Below are 17,644 nucleotides of genomic sequence, written 5' to 3'. Positions count from 1 at the left end.
AGTTAAAGTCTTGATTTCAGAGAGAAACAACTTGAGCAGTCTTCTAGGGAGAACAGGTATCTCAGACGCTCTGAGCTGCCAGTCCCTTGGACGGTTGGACTCAACGGGCCACATGAAGACTCGCAGAGGAGCTAGGGACTGTAGCCTTCAAACGTTGCTCCTCAACCACAGCAAAGCCCCCCACCCCCCGATACATATGGAGCAAATCACAAGGTGCTGGACACACAGGCTTGCCAAAGCCTCTGCACCTCTGAACAAGCACGTCCACCTTCTGAAACATCATCCTGTCTCAAGCACTTGGAACGCTCCTACCAACTCACTCCCTTCATAGGCAAAGCGCAGAACCAATACTACCACAAAACAAAAACAGTACAAGAAAGGAACACTAGAGGTCCACGTAACTGTAAACTAAAAGCAAAAACTGGCTAATTGGCTGTATTAAAATAATAACAGGCTATGACCAAGTACAATTTGCTCCAGAAACGTTAAGAATGAGTCAGCCTTAGAAAAAGATGTCAACCAAGGAGATAAAGGATAATAACCACAGGATCATCAACATTCACTTATATGATTTTTTAAAAATCCTGGATCACTAGGAACAGGAAAAAATGTCAATAATTTACTAAAAGTCACCCACCAGAAACCTAAACCAAACACCATACTTAGTGGTGAAGCATTCCAAGTGCTCCCATGTAACCCAAGAACGTAATGCGCACACACGCTGTCCCGGCTACAGTCAGATGCTCAAGTGGAGGCTTAGACATATCACAAAGGAAGGAGAATAAAGGAAGGACTATAGAAATGCTTTCCCCCAGCAACAAGTCTAACTGGGCAGCTAAAAACCCTCCTATTATAAAACACTTAAAAATGTTGCATGAAAAAACATTCTAAATACTTTTCAACTGTATGCCAAGCTAATGTGCACATTTCAGAAGAGGAAGAAAGGAAAGAAGAGACGGAGGGAGGGAGAAAGGAAGGAAGGGAAAAGAAAAGGAAAAAGGAAAAGGAAACAATCTTGACAATATATGGACAGCAAGTAGTGAACCTGGCAGCTGCCTTCAGGATACTTGCTGCTCTCCAGTCACCTAGAGCCACAGTTTGGGTGGCAGACGAGGCCCTGGCCTCCATAAGAGAGGAAGTGAAGGTAAAAAAACATAAATGAGGAGCTTCAGAAGGGATATGCCCTAAATTAAATACTAAACTAGAAAAAAAGAGATACTCTCTGCACAAGGAAGCTTGTCTGTGTCAGTATTGGCTCTACATGGAGAAGAACATATGAAGAGAAGTTTTTACTGAGAATTAGAAACTCTCATATGACCTTGGGGCTTGTATTTCCACTACTGGTTTATTCCAATAAACCTCAAGCCACAAAATAAATGTTAAGTGGCAATGATGGGTTTCTCCCTGTAGATACCTAGAAGAACAAAGGAAAATCCTCTCTGAAGGAATATCTGCTCAACTCAGAAGTCAGAGTCCCAAAGGTATTATCTCAATAAATATCTGCTAAAAAATAAAAAATCACAGACACAAGAAAACAAGAAACAAGGAGTAAGTAGAAGTAGACCACCAAAGGTTTCAAACATTGGAAATCATAGATATATAATACAAAATAAATTTGCTTTAAGAAATAAGAGCATAGAAAACATGAGGAAAGAATGAGATACCATCAAAAAATATTAGGCAAAAAAATAAAGGAAACTGCTGGAAGCGAATGATGTAATCTTTGAATATAAAAACTTGAGATGGTGGTGGGATGAAATGGGAGATTGGAATTGACATGTATACACTAGTATGTATCAAATAGATAATTAATAAGGACGTGCTGCATAAAAAAATAAAATTCAAAAATAAACTTAAGGGAGAAATTTAATAACAGATTACACACAGATGAAGAGAGAACAATAAACTGGAATTTGAACTGAACAAACTATTCCACTGCAACCTAGAGATTAAAAGAAATGGAAAACACAGAGAAGAAACTAGAAGACATGAAGAACAGAAGGAGAGAGGCTAATACAGAAACAAGCAGAATTCCAGAAGAAGAGAACACAGAAAATGGAGTACAGGCAATGTTCAAAGAAAAGAGCAATGGATGGTTTTCCAAAAGTGATGAAAGACATGAATACTCAGGTCAAGCAATCACAACAGACCTGTACTGAGACACACTCAGAGTAAAACGTCCAGATTTCAAACCAAGAGAAAATCCTAAAAGCTGCCAGAGAGAAAAGACACGTCTCGGAGGCAACAGCAGTTACACCCTATGCAGACCTCAGCTCAACATGGGAGACAGAGGACAAGGCAGTGAGCTTGGACTCGCAGCCTACACAACTGTGAGAAATAAGTGTCTGCTGTTTAAGCCCCCCAGTCTATGATGTTTTGTTGTAGCAGCCCGAGCAGACTAAGACATGTGGATAAAGCAAAACAAACACTGACTAGAGAGCACAAAAATAATAATTTCTTATTTGAGAGGTTAAAGAAAATAAGACAGAATATGGGATACAAACGGCATGAAAAGGCAGGAGGAACGTGCTTAACGATGAAGTGTTCTCTGGTTTCTACGTGGTTCACAGAGAGGTTAGAGATGCCATAGGCATAAAGGGTCAATGCCAAAGGGTCACAGAAATGGTGTTTGTTACCTTCTGCATAGGTATAGAAAAAAGATCATAATTGAGAAAAAACGGATAGAAAAAATTAAAAGTACTACATGACTGATGATAGAAATATATCTGCCTGCCTTAGCAACCACAATAAATAAAATCACCAGCTCAGAGACAGATCATTAGATTGAAGTTTTTGTTTTCATCCAGAAAAACACTCAAAACAAAAGACCACAGAAAAGTTCATCATAAAAGATGGAAGAGGGCTTCCCAGGTGGCGCAGTGGTTGAGAGTCCGCCTGCCGATGCAGGGGACACAAGTTTGTGCCTCGGTCCTGGAGGATCCCACATGCCGCAGAGTGGCTAGGCCTGTGAGCTATGGCCACTGAGCCTGCGTGTCCGGAGCCTGTGCTCCGCAACGGGAGAGGCCACAACAGTGAGAGGCCCGCGTACCGAAAGAAAAAAAAAAATGGAAGAAGATATTGTGGACTTATACTATTAATGTCAGACAAATAGTCTTTAAGGCAAAAATCACTAAGAGACGTAAAGGACAAAATATTCAACTCACTGGAAAAAACATTTTTTTAACAACTTAAAACTTATGTGTATCTATCTAACAGAAGTGCTCCAAAATACATAAAAAGTGCTAGAACGACAGGAGAAATGGACAAAACCAGCAACACTGTGGAATGTTTAAACACACCTCTCCCAACAACTGGCAGACCTGAGGGCAGAAGTTTAGTAAAAACACTGAACAACACAGCTAACATATCTTGTACCCTGCACCCAACAATTACAACATAGGCACTCTGCTCAAAAACAAGACAGCATGATGAAAATTTTCAAGTACTTTAAGTTGGACAGTTAACAAAGTCTACAGAAAACAAAACAATACACAACAAAACACTGGGATAAAGCTAGAGCAGCTTCCAGGGGGAAACTGATAAGCATTTTAAAACTCAAATGCTTGTAACAGAAAAGAAGAACATCGGAAAATTAAGGAATTAGACATTCCATTTCAAAAGTTAGAAATTTGTAATGAGAAATAATGAAGTGGCAGAAATTAATGAAATAAAAATCTAGGGTATGATAGAAAGGACCAAGAGTTGGATTAGCAGCATTTGAGACAAAACCAAAGAGAGATTTTAGTAATCAAGAAGAGTAGTAGGTAGAAAACATCAGACTAAACACAGTACCACTTTTAAAAGACTAGAAAACAGCAAAGAGCTTGATATCTGGGACATGGTGAAGTCTAACATACTTGAATGCAGATGTAAACATGGACCCCATTTCTTAACCAACCCTTTGCCATATAACTCTGCAGGCCCTTCAACCAAAGGCTGGATTTATTTCCTTGACCTTGACTTGGGGCTCAATCTTGTAACTTGCCAGGGGCTGCTTTCTTATGCCGCTATCACCATCATGAGAGAAAATGCTCATTAGTGCCCTTGTAGCAGGAGGATGGCAAATACATGTGGCTGAACATCTCAGTTGACCCCAAATCTGCAGTGAGAAGCACTGAACCCAGCCTACCCTCAGATGCATGGATGATAATATCAATGCTTTAACTCTGAGAGCTGTGTAGCCACTGGTTATGCAGCAGCAGCAGCAGCTAACTGAGACAATGTGGATCCACTAAGAGGAAAAGAAAGAGAATGGGTCAGACACAACATTTCATCAAGATACAGGAGCTAATACGATTCCAAAACTGATTAAAGATATCATCCCACAGATTTAAGAAATTCTTAAGGAACTGAAGCAGGATCAAGAAAAATCATACCCACGCACATCACAGTGAAACTACTGAACACCAAGGATAAAGAGAAAATCTTAAGAGCAGCCAGAGAAAATAGCCACCACACTTAAAGGGGCAACATCAAGACTAACAACTGAGTTCCAAAAGAGAAAATAATCAGTGAAAGACAGGAGACAATGGAATGACATCGTCAAACCACTGGCAGAAAATAGCTATCAATCTAGAAGTTAATACAAAGCACAAATATCCTTCAAAATTCAAAGGTAACAGGGGCTTCCCTGGTGGTCCAGTGACTAAGACTGCGCTTCCAATGCAGGGGGTGCAGGTTCAATCCCTGGTGGTGTAAACTAAGATCCCACATGCCTCGCAGCACAGCCAGGAGAAAAAAAAAAAAAACCCTAAATAAACAAAAAGAAAGATCAAAGGTAACAACAAATTCAAAGAAAAAAAATCTCAGAGAACTTACCCCCAGCGGACCACACTCAAAAAAATTATAAGAGGTAGAAGAAAAATGATCTCAAACATAAGCACAGAAATGCACAGACAAAAGGGAAGAAAAAGGGTAAATGTGAGACAGTGTAAATGAATATCATTATCTGAAGCAATAACAACGAGGTCTTGGGGTTTCACTACATAGAGTTAAAAAATTACATAGCATATTTAATCCAACGATATCAATAGTGTAAAGAGTTGCCTGCGACAGGAGTGGCACAGGTGGCAGCGAGATACACGGAGCCAGAGGCGGTAAACATGGAAATGGACAACCGTAGCTACGTTCCAAAAAAACTTTACTTATGGGCTTCCCTGGTGGCGCAGTGGTTGAGAGTCCGCCTGCCGATGCAGGGGACACGGGTTCGTGCCCCGGTCTGGGAAGATCCCACATGCCGCGGAGCGGCTGGGCCCGTGAGCCATGGCCACTGAGCCTGTGCTCCGGAGCCTGTGCTCCGCAAGGGGAGAGGCCACAACAGTGAGAGGCCCGCCTACCGCAAAAAAAAAAAAAAAAAAAAAAAAAAAAAAAAAAAAAAAAAAAAAAAAAAAAAAAAAAAAAAACTTTACTTATGACAGACGAAACCTGAATTTCATATATTTCACAAAAGTTGCTTCCCCCCGCTCCCCCCTACCCCCACCGTTTAAGCGTACAAAAGATATTCTCGGCTCCCAGGTGCAACTAAAAACAAGCAGCCGGACTGCTCTCAGGCTACAGTCGGCCGACTACGGCATCAGGGAACCACTAACACCTAGAATCGCCATCGAGCGGAGCCCACGGAGCGGTCACAGAGACCCCCGCCAAGAGCAGAGCGATGAACGAGGCTTCCACGCCGGCGAAACCGCAACCCGGTTAAACAACTGCGGAGAGAAAAGCCCGCATCAGGTGAACGAACTATGCCCCAAACTCCGCACAGCCGCCAGAGAACCGGAAGCGGCAATGCGCAAACCGGAAGCACGGCGGAAGGAGTGTGTCCTCCTTCCTCCCAGCCCCACTGCTCCCTCTGGCGTCCCTAGCGGCCCAGCCTCGCCTGGAGGCACCAGGAAGATCCAATGGGATCTGCAGATCTGAGTCCAGGGGCGGGGGGGCTGTCCTGGGCGGGCACAGATGCTGGGTCAAAAACTTTGGCATACCCTGCAAACAGTAAACAAAAGAAATCTGGTAGAGTATCTAATATCAGACAAAGGTGATCCCAACACAAGAAGCTTTACTATCATAGAGAGCTTTTGGTAATTACAAAAGTGTTAATCCAAGAGGCTGAAATAATTCTAAAACAGTATGCATCTATTAACATGGCCACAAAATATAAAGCCAACATTAACAGAAATAAAAGAAGAATTGGTAGATTTCAGTATATTTTTCTCTGTGTACGATAGAACAAGTCAGGACATTAATAAAGGTATAGAATATTTGCACATCATGACTAACAATCTTGACTTAGTAACTGTCAACTTCAATAATATAACAACTTCAATAATATAACAGCCAGGTATTTTACCAGCAAAAATAAACTATTCCTGAGTTTACTCAGGAATAGCGAGAGGAATTTAGACTCGAGAGAAGCCAGCTAGGGCCAACCATAGGCAAACCCAGAGAATAAGGAAGGGGAACTTGCTTTTATAGGGAAACAGGGGAGTTGGGCGGGGCTGTCGTGATAACCAAACAGCCCATTGGAGGAGCTGGGAGGCCGATGGATGGAGGCTTCCCATTGGTTCGGCTGCTGCAGTTTCTGACTGGCTGAGCTGCGGGTTGCAGAGAGCAGTGTCTTCCTTCTGCTAGAGAAGAAGTAGGGGTTCCTTCCTGTGGCAATGTATGTAGCCCCTTGTGTGTTCCCCTTGGGGTAATTGACTATGCATATAGGGGGAGCGCTCCCCACTCCAGGCCTGTCCCAACTACAAATTTAGCTGAGATTTCTTTAATTAATTCCACATAACATATATAGAGTATTACATACAACTGAACAATCTTTTCAAGGGACATGGAATATTCACCAAACGTTTGTCCATATGCTGGGTGTAAAGCAATTCTCAACAATTTCAATGGATTGAAATCATCTGGAGTGTGTTTTTTGACCACAGTGACATTCAATAAGAAACTAAGAACAAAAATTAAAATACTCCCAAATATTTGGCAATTAAGCAATACATTCCTGAATAGCCTAAGACTCAAAAAAATCACAATGGAAATTAGAAAATATTTATATTAAATTACAACATGTCTATGACATATTATTACCTGTGGCATAGTGTTAAAGCCATGCTTATAAAGAGAAATTTGTGATCTGAAATCATATATTAACAGGGGAAACCTGAAAGTCAGAGATCTGAGTATCTATTTCAAGGAATTAGAAGAAGAATAACAAACCCAAAAGAAGTAGAAACAGGCTAGTAAAACAGAAATGCACAAAATAATAAAAAAAATCAAAAGTTATTTCTTTGAAAAAAATAGTAAAACTGATAAATCCCTAGAAAGAATGATTATGACTAAGAGAAGACACAAATTATCAATATCAGGAATGAAAAGGATGACATGTCTACAGGTCGTATAACCACTAAAAGGATACGGAAAAAGATACCATCTAGGGCTAAGCAAAGAGTTCTTAGAGTTGATGCCAAAAGCACAATCCATAAAAGGAACAATTGATAAAGTGGGCTTCATCACAATTAAAAACTTACGCCCTGCTAAAGATTCTGATAAGAAGATGAAAAGACAAACTACAGACTGGGGAAAAATATTTGCAAGGCACGTATCCAACAAAGTATCATCTAAAATTCTAAGGAACTCTCAAAACTCAACAATTAAAAAGAAGAAAATCCAATTAGAAAATGGGCCAGGGGACTTCCCTGGTGGTCCGGTGGTAAGGAATCCGCCTTCCAATGCAGGGGATGCGGTTCGATCCCTAGTCAGGGAATTAAGATCCCACATGCCTCGGAGCAACTAAGCCTGCATGCCGCAGCTACTGAGCTCGCGTACCTCAACTAGAGAGAAGTCCGCGTGCCGCAATGAAAGATCCTGCATGCCTCTACGAAGATCCTGTGTGCCACCACTAAGACCTGATGCAGCCAAAAAAATTAAATAAATAAATAAATAAAATGTTTAAAAAAAAGAAAATGGGTCAGAACGCATGAACAGACATTTCACCAATAAGCAGAGGTAGGTGGCAAATAAGCACATGAAAAGATTTTCAACAGCATTATCCTTTATGAAAGTGCAAATTAAAGTCACAATGAGATATCACTATACATCTATTAAAGTGCTAAAGTAAAAATAGTGACCACACCAAATGCTGATGAGGATGCATAGAAACAGGATCATCCATACATTGCTGGTGAGAATGTAAAATTATATCACCACAATGGCAAACAGTTTGACAGTTTTTTATAAAACTCAACATGCAACTACCATATGACCTAGCAATTGCACTCTTGAGTGCGTATTCCAGAGAAATGAAGATGTTCACAAGAAAACCCTGTGGATAAATGTGTATAGCAGCTTCATTTAAAAGTGCCAAAAACTGGAAACAACCGAGATGTCCTTCAATGGGCAAGTGGTTAAACCAGCTATGGTCCATCCATGTCATGGAATACTTCTCAGCAATAAAAAGCAACAAACTATTGAAACAGGCAACAACCTGGATGAATCTGAAGGGAATTATGCTGAGTGAAAAAAGCAACCAGTCTCCCCCTACATACTATGGGGATCCATCTGCATAATGATACAGGCTTTCTCAAACCATCCAGAAACCCAGGACCTGTTATGGGGAAGCCTCACAGTAGAATCCCCTGAGGATGAGAAGGCAGCCGAGTCTATGCAGCCGGTGATCAATAAATGAATGAACAGTATGTGGCGAGCTGTTGTCCTAAGCTCGGTATGCACAGATCCACCCAGTGAGAAGGGCACTCACACCTTCTCCATCCTACAGGTGACAAAATGGAGGCTCAGTTGAACACTGAGCCTTTCCTCCCAGCCCAGGCCCTGCAGTGCTGCGGCCTCGAGCCCTGTGATCCTCTGGTGGAGTGCGCCCCGCCCGACAAGTACTGTGTGATTATGCGCCCTGGTGAGCACCCACACCGCCTGGAGGCCCCCACAGGCCCCGCTGGCCTCTCCTCGGCCCACCCAGACCCTCGGGGGACACCACGCCCTCCAGCAGGAAATCCGCAGGGGGCCAACCCCGGGGCTGTAGCGGGCAGGGACTACCCGTCCTTGTTTGTAACACTCACGAGTCCATACAAGGGTGGGTTAAGAGAAACTCCGTCAGCAACACAACACTGTCACAGCAAGGCCCCAGCATGGGCTTCCCGGCTTGAGTGAGTCCCTGTAAAATACTTGGGAGGGAGGGGGCAGGTGGTCCATGGATCCTGCAAGATGTGGGCACGGAAGGAGGGTGATGCCTGGAACACCTGGCCTCGGCCGGCAGCCCGGCCGGGGTGCCTCTCCCGGGCTCCCTACCTCACATCATGGGTGGCAGGACCCCTGACCTGGGCACCTCGCACTGTGCTGGGGCCCCGGCCTGCCCTGCCCAACCACACCCAGACCCTGCCTTCTCCAGGCTCCCCCCACCCCCCCAGGGCAGGCCCCTCCTTCCTCCAACCTCCCGGGGTCCCCTCTTCAGGTCTGAGCAGCCGCGGGCTGAACCGGGGCCCAAGCTCTCAAGTAGGGCCTGCTGGTGACAGTGACAGGCAGGGGCGCCGGCCTGCTGGTGACAGTGACAGGCAGGGTCAGGGCGCCGCTGGGCCCCGGGAGGTTGCGTGGTAGGGGTCTGTGCAGCAGGAATGGTTGGCCTGGAAGGGGTGTCAGGGATAGGGTGGGGACCTGAAACGAAGGGGGCCCTGGAAGCTGCCGCCCCTCAGAGAGAAGAGGTGTGACGTGGTGACGGTCCGTTATGGGCGCTGCGTGTGGTCCAGGAGAGGCCGGCCGGGCAGCTTTGTCTGTTTCTGCGAGGGAACGAGGAGCCCTCTCCCCTTGCAGGTTGCTGCCACCGTTGGGGTCACGTCTGCAGATGCCCCAGCCGTGTTCCCCAGGCTGCCCACAGGAAGCAGGGGCTCTGCCACGCACGGGGCAGCCGAGCAGCCTCATCGGGGGCCCACCCTCTGGGCCACAGCCCCTTGTCAGTCCCGATGGTGACAGAGGCCCTAGCAGCCGGGACTCATTACAGGGGGGCACGGTGTGTGGCCAGAGCCCCCATGAGTGCACGGCAGGGCTGGGACCCATGCGGGGGTCTCCCCACCACCCCGCTGGCCATCGGCCTCCTTTCAGCCCAGGGACACCGTGCGGGAGCACAGGGCCCCTCCAGTGCCTCCCGGACCCTCCCCCATCTGTCAGGCGGAGAAAGACCCTGCCCAGAGACACTAGCATGTCACTTTCTCAGGGGCTAGGGGACAAGCCCCCCTTCTGGCAGAGCCCCAGCTGCAGAGGCCACAGCCAGGAGCTGCTCCTCCCTCAGTCACCTGGCAGATGGCCCCTGAACACGTACTGTGCGCCCCTGGCTTTAGCCCTGGTACACGGCAGGGACCACAAGGTCTCCATCCTCGAGGGGCTTACTGGGGGGAGGTGGCTAGGAAACAGTGAGCCTCAAAGTGAGAGGGACCAAGGGGGCACTGCTTCTCCCCAGCGATCCCCAGCACAACCAGGACCGCCCCCACCAGGTCTCCCTTCACACCCAGGGCCTCAGCTCTTTCACCCTGGACAGGACCAGACACGCTGAGGGCTCAGTTCCCTCCCTGGGGCGGGGCCTTGCCCAGGCCTGCTGTCTCCGCCTTCACCTCACCTCCCACTTGCCCCTCACTGCCCATCTGTCTGTCCATCCACCTGTCTGGCCCAGCGGCACTCCCTGAGTGTCCCCTCCAGGGGCAGCAGTCAGACCCAGCCTGACCATGTGGTCAGGGGGTCCTCCGGGCTGACAAGTGGGGAGGGAGCAGTGAGGCGCCCCTGAGAAGGAGGGTTCTGGCAGACCTGGGCGGGTGGGGGGCACTGGGGGGCCTGGGACAGCGAGTGGAGGGACAAGAGCCCTCTGGCCGACTCAGCCTGGGCAGTGGCGGGGTGGTCATTCCTCTGCGCCCCCTCGTCCCCCACAAAGTGCCTCCAATAGGTCATGGTGCCTTCCCAAGCCTCAGTTTTCTCATCTGACCATGGGCATGGTAGCTGGGAAGTCCTGGGGGACGGGGTGATCTCTGAGCCTCGGCTTCTGTGGATCCGGTGAGGAGGGGTCTGGGACCACAGCCCCTCAGAGGTCCTCACAGCAAAGAGCCAGCCCCTGCTGGGTGCCAGGCCCAAGGTATGAGTCCATCTTCTCAGTCAATCCTCCAACAGCCCCGGCCTAATATCCCATTTCTCAGGCCAGGAAGCTGGAGCTCAGAGCCTTCCAGGGAAGATGTGCCCACACTGGGCGGTGTCACCAGCACCTGCTGTGTCTTCTCAGTAGTAACTCAGAAATGGGTTAGTCACTGCTACCACTGTTACCAAATGGAACTCAGGGCCACTCGCAAAGCCAGTCTACTCGCACCAGGTTGTGGTGAAGGAAAGTGTGGTGAAGGTCAGGGCACAGCTTCGATCCACCAGGAGCTGGCGGCTCTGTTCCTCTGCTTGGCCAAGGCCTTAGAGGGCAATGTCCTTCCTGGCACTGGTGGCTCTGATGGCACCACCCTAAACATTGCTCCTAACTATGCCAACCCAAAAGAGACGTTTATTCAGCCTGCTGTCAACACCACTCATGAATGAATCCGTTTAACCCCAAACAACCACGGAAGTTGGCCCTCTTATTACCCACCTTCTCTGGACAAGGACATTGAGGTGCCTTGAGATAGACCCTCTAGTCCTCTGGGTTCTGGGCCGGCTGCGAACAGGAGTCCCCTTCGGTCAGGCTCACAGGCTCCAGCGCGCTCTGCACAGGACAGGTTGGGGGAAGCAACTCGTGCTGACCCAGCACCACTGGGCTCTGGGCTGCCAGGGGCGGCGTCTCAGGAACCCTGCTTAGCGGCCCCGTCCTGCAGGTGTGGCAGCCGAGCCAGTGTCCACGGGGGACGGCGTCTTACCCGAGCGCCCCACTCGCTCCCCAGGGGCCCCTGCCTCCCTGCTAGCACTCTCCCTTCCCCGGAGGGTTGTGAAGCTCTAAAGGCAACTGTGCAGCCTTCCCTGTGTCCTTCTAATCCCGTACCCACCATTTCCTAGGGCTTTGCAGTCCCAGAAGGGGACGGGGTGAGCACAGGGCCTGACATTCACTCCAGAGCCTGAAACCCAGAGCAGAGAAGTGCCCCCACATGTGTCAGAGGGAGGGGAAGACAGCCTGGGTGTGGAGAGTCACCGCGTCACTCCCTGACCCCAGGTGTCACGGGAGCGCCCGGTCTCCGCAGACCAACCTGAGCACACAGCGGAAGGCTCTCTGGGACACTCACCCGCGAGATCCCGGAGCCCAGAGGGGGGCTGTGCCTGCAGTGCCCACGGCCCCAGGCAGCAGGACCTCCCGGCGGGCTGGCTGGGTGGGTGTGCACGGAGCAGGCACCCATGGGCCCTGGCCCTCTCTCCGCAGCCAGCCCCAGAGACATCCTGGTCATGAAGTCCTGCGCCCCGATGTGCCCCAGCAGCACCGTGTCCTCAGACGGCCTGGCCCTCTCCGTCTCCTGCTGTCAGGGCAGCCAGTGCAACAGCAGCGCGGCCGTGGGTCTGATGGGCGGCCATGGGATCCTGAGGCTCAGCGCCTCCGCCAGGCTGCTGTGGGCGCTGCTCCAGGCAGCCGGGTGAGCCCCCCACTGCCACGGGCCGGCCCTGGCTCTCTCCTGACCCCTCTCAGCCTGGACTCAGGCTGCACGGGGTCCGTCTGCAGCCCACGCATCCCCCCCACAAACCCCAGCGCTGGCAGGAAGAGCCCTTGTCTCCCTGTCACTCCTCCCTGCTCCCCCCAGGCCACACCAGCCCCCCTCCCTCAGGGAGCCACCGATGTGGGGACACCCTCAGCCCTCTCCAGGGCTCCTGGGGTCCCCTGACCATCCGGGAGTGGGATGGGCACCTCGATTCTCCCCAGCACCCTCCAACCCACTTCAGGGGCTTCCCCTGGGGCTCCGAGAGGTCCTGCCTCCCAGGACCCCTGTGCTCCGTGGCCATCGGGTCCCTCCAGCCGCCTCCCGTGCGGGCAGAGGCAGATCTGAGGGTTGGGCTTTCCACGCGCCCCGCCGGCCACTCCCCTGCCCACGCGGACGCTCGTTCGTCCACAATTGGCCCCTCTTCCCCTCGCTCTCCCACCTTCCCGTCCGCTGGTCAGCTAGAACGTTCACGCATCACAGACCCACGGGGCCTCCTTCCTTCCTGCCTCCGGGGCTCAGGGTGCTGAAATCGGGGAGGGACGGAGCCTCTGGAAGGCCACTGGCACCCCTGCCAGCCCCTGCCAGGTGAAGTCAGACCTATCCCACGGTACCCTGGTTGCCCACGGGGGCAGCATCGGGACTGGGAGGTGGCCCTACCTCCCCCAGAGGCGACCCCCCAGGGTGTTGAGAGAGAAGGAATAAAGCTGCAGGGCTGCTCTGAGCTCAGTCTGAGACGTGGGGTCTGGTGAGTTTTCTCGTCCTCGGTCTTGGGGGCCCCGCTGTGCCTTGGAGAGGCAGGTGGCACTTTATGAGGGGGGTCCTCAACAAGGCACATGCTCAGGTGGGGATGCAGCACTTTCCTCTTCTTTAAGGAGCCAACTTCTGTCCTGAAGCCCCTTGGCCAGAGAGGCAGAAACATGCTTTCAGCAAATCCCAAGTTGGGGGCTGACACGGCACCCCCCGGGTAGCCCCTCGGAGCCTCAGTGTCCCCCAGCATGGGTGGTCAGCTCTGTGCCCACCCCTGCCCGTCGTACATCCCCGATCAGGGCACGCCAGGCGCCCGGGGCTCTGAGTCTCCTCCCAGGGCCCAAAGCCCCCAACTCTCCAGAAGTTTTGCTCCTCCACACGTCTGCCCAGGGCCCTTCCTCAGGAGCCCGTCTACCTGCCCCAGAGGGAGGAAGGCCCTTCCTGTTCCCGGCAGCCACCTCTCTGGCCCCAGGGCCTGTGTGCCCAGCCAGTGTTGGTCCCCTGCTCCTGTAACAGGGCAGGGGTGGCCGTTCCGTCGGGGAGCACAGCGGTCCCAAGAAGTGCAGGGCAGCAGAGGTTTCAAGCCAGTGGGAGGGGGCCTGCCCTCTTGTGGGACTTCTGCGCGCTGTCTGCACCTTGGGCTGTCTGGAGGACAAGATAGGCTGAGGGTGCCCTGCCTTGAAATAAGGGTGTCAGGATTCCCTTGGGGGCCCTCCCAGCCCCCAGCACAGCCAGGCCTAGAGGCCCAGGAAGAGGTGTTTATGGGGCACGTATGGGGCAGCCATCCCAGCAGCAAAGGTGGAGCTCAGGGTTGGACCACTCCACCCAGCCTTAGAAGCTTGGGGTTTCTTCTCTTAATGAAAGTGGATATTTCCTTTCTTGCCTCTCTTGTCTGACCAACCTTCCCTCTGGGGCGGGCCCCACCCCTACAAGTCCCAACGGAGAACCACGTTGGACGCCACATGACAACACAGGGCCACCTCCTCCAAGAGCTTCTGTGTTCAGAAGTAGGGGTGGGGCAAGGGAGCTGTTTCCAGGTGAAGACACTCACTCTCCCTCACTACAGACGAGCAAACTGAGGCACAAAGAGCCTTCCGGACCCTTTCCCGGCCCCCCGGGTCCTGGTGGGGGAGTGGTGGTCTGCACCCAAGCCTGAGTTCTCTCTACGCCCACCTACAGGTGCCCCCCAGTCATTAAATCAACAGACACTCAGAGATCACGTGGACACTGAGACACCACGGTGACACAGCAGACCTGGGGGCCGTAGCCCGCAAACCGACAAGCAAAGGTGGGCCCGCAAGTTCTGACGGGGACTCGGGAGGAGGTCGGGTGCTGCAGGGCTCACTGGCCTCTCAGAGGGTGAGGCTGTGGCTGTGATCCTGACCACAGGCAGGCAGCCGGATGGCAGGTGCAAAGGCCCGGAGGTAGGGAAGGGCTGGAGGGACTTCAAGAGGACCCCTGGCGGGAAGCCTGAGGGTGGGCACCTGATGCGCCAGCAGAGCAGGGCTCTCGGGCAGCGGGGCAGGGAGGCTGGCTCTGACCCTGGAGCCCCCGCTTCTGCTGCTGGTTTAGGGAGGAGCGTTTAGGGGGCGGGGGGGTGGGGCCGTCCATGGAAGGCTCAGGCTTCGACCTGTTATTTCTGAAATCCTTGAGGGAGGGTGGGGTGGGAGGGCAGGGAGGCAGCTGGAGCTCAGAGGGCTTGGGAGCAGGGGTGGCTCTGCAGTCTTCTGGGTTAGAAGCCCAGACCGCCAGCCAGCAGGGGTCCTGGAGCACCAGGCCCTCCGTGTGCCCTGGGCTTTGCAGTCAGAGCTGCTTCCTCTGCTCTGGGCACATCCCTTGGGGCTCCTGGGCCTCTGTGAGTCACCTTCCCTCCAGCCAGGGGGGCCACCCCTGCTCCCTTCTTACATACGTCCCAAGTTATGACGGCACAAACCCTCTGATCCCCTGAGCCCCTGGGATTGTAGTCATGAGCTCCTGGCAGGCCCAGCCTGGGACCCACCTCCCTGCCCCAGGGCTGTACCCACACCCAGAGCGGGCTGCAACAATATGCAAACTCCTGGACCAGGACTGGTGCCGGAGCCGGGTCCCTGAGGCCACCAAGCTGAGCAGAGAGCGTTGGAGCTGGGCTGTTCCGGACTCCAAGCTCAGCAGCTGCCTGAAGCCTGGAGGAGCAGACACCCGTGAGGACAGAGTGCCACCAGCTCCCAGGCCACGTGGCTGCTGCAGATGCCGCCCTGCTGGCTCCCATCGCCCTGTGCCCGGGAACCGTGTCTGCAAAATGCAGGGTCTGCAGAGAGGCTGCCCACGTCTGAAGTCGGGGCCTCACTGCAGACTGAAGTCTTCCCCGACACATAGTCCCAATTCCACAGTTTCATCAGCTGTTTCCAAAAAACTTTTTTTTTTTAAATTCTAGGTTGTCCTGGCCATATTTTAGTGGGGCTTAAAGAGTGGCAGCACCCAAAAAGGGGTCATTTCCTGTTCCCAAGGGGCAGGGGACAAAGTGACAGGGGTGCCAAGAAAAGGAATTCCCACTGCCCTGTGTAAGGGGTACTAGCGCCAAAGGCGGACAGACACGGAGCGCATGATTTGTATTAGATATTTATTCCCCTCTTAAGGGATAGGATCAGTGATGTCCTCCCAAAGCCTTTCTCCTCCCCAGTTAACATAATCTTAAATAAAAAGGGAGTGTCTGCATGTGAGGTGTTGCAAGTTCCAGAGCTGCCTGCCAACCACCTGCAGACCTAAGGCTCTCAGAGTGCCACCAGGTTTCACTCTGTGGTCTTTGAGAATTACTGTTTTCTCTTGTCAGGGGTAGGTGTGTGTATAAATGAGAAAGGGAAGAGGAGAGAGGAGAGAGGAGATAGAGAAACATCCCTGTAATTATTTCCTAGAGGACATGTAAGAGGAATGAGTAGATGGGTAGATGGTGGATGGTTGAATGGATGGATGGACAGATGGATAGATGGATAGACAGATAGAAGATGGATGAATGCATGGATAAAAGGATGGGTGGATACATGGATGGATAGGTAGATGAGTGGATATACGGATGTGGAGGATGGATGGATGGATAATGGATGGGTGGATGGATGCATGCATGATGGATAGATGGGTGGATGGATGCATGCATGATGGATAGATGGTGGATGGATGCATGCATGATGGATAGATGGGTGGAGGGGTGGATGGATAATGGATGGGTGGATGGATGCATGCATGATGGATAGATGGGTGGATGGGTGGGGAGGTGTTGGGAGCAAGTGAGGACAGAGAAGTGAGGTGGACAGTGAGAAGGGCCCCGTGGTCACTACCCCAGAGCCTATACCCATGCCTTCATGGAAGGACGCGGCTCACACCCGAGGGCTTCGCCCTCATCACCCAGATCCCCAAGTCCCAGTGTCCTCTCAGCGACACAGCCAGAGAAGCTGACAGTCAGGGCCCGTGTGGGGCTTCGTGGAGAGGTGCCCAGTGCTGTTTCTAGGAGCTGCTGTGAGCAGGCGTCCTGTGAGGCCTCTCTCAGGGGGATTGGTCTCTCTTGGCCCTAGGGCTCCTGCCCAGCCACTCCTGGCAACAGGCTGTGCTTCAAGGCAGGGCAGGGCTGCCCATGTGGCTACTCCCTGGATTTTCGGTTGGCAGAGCAGGAAAGACGGGCCCCGCGTGTACGAGAGGCCGGCGCAGAGGGCCAGAGCCGGCCTTGGACCACAGCCCCCAGCCCAGCCCCAGGGTAGTAACTGCATCCAGAAGCCTCGCCCGGCGATGGGGAGAAGGTGTCTCTGGAGAAGGGCAGCTGGTGGCCAGGGTCCCAGGGGATGATCTAGGATGGACGGGCCCACGTCAGGCCCTGGGCAGTTGGTGAGAGAGACCTACATCTAGGCCCGCGGCCCTGGGTGTAAAGGCAACTCTCCTGCGCCAGGAGGGAGGAGTGGAGAGGCCAGGGTGAGGGTTAGGGCCCCATGCTGGGGGGCCAGGCCCAACTCTGGCTCCCACTCACTGACTGGGTGACCCTGGGCAAGGCCCTGCCCTCTGTATGTCAGCTGAGGGAGGCCCCGTATGCGAGCAGGTGTGTGACTTACAGGAACAGAGCAGGCCCAAGGGAGACCCTGCATCACTCCGCTGCCTGACTCAGGGGAAGTCACCTCACCCCAGCTGGGGAAGAAGAGAGAGACAGAAAGGGAGCATGACCCCCAAGGCCATGCACGGCCCCTGAGCCAGACCCTGGCTCCCTTGCCGGGATGTCCTTCCCCACTCCACCCTGGGGAGAG

Source organism: Hyperoodon ampullatus, assembly GCF_949752795.1.
Source record: "Hyperoodon ampullatus genome assembly, chromosome: 17".
Classification (NCBI taxonomy): domain Eukaryota; kingdom Metazoa; phylum Chordata; class Mammalia; order Artiodactyla; family Ziphiidae; genus Hyperoodon; species Hyperoodon ampullatus.
Note: the sequence above shows the minus strand (reverse complement) of the source record.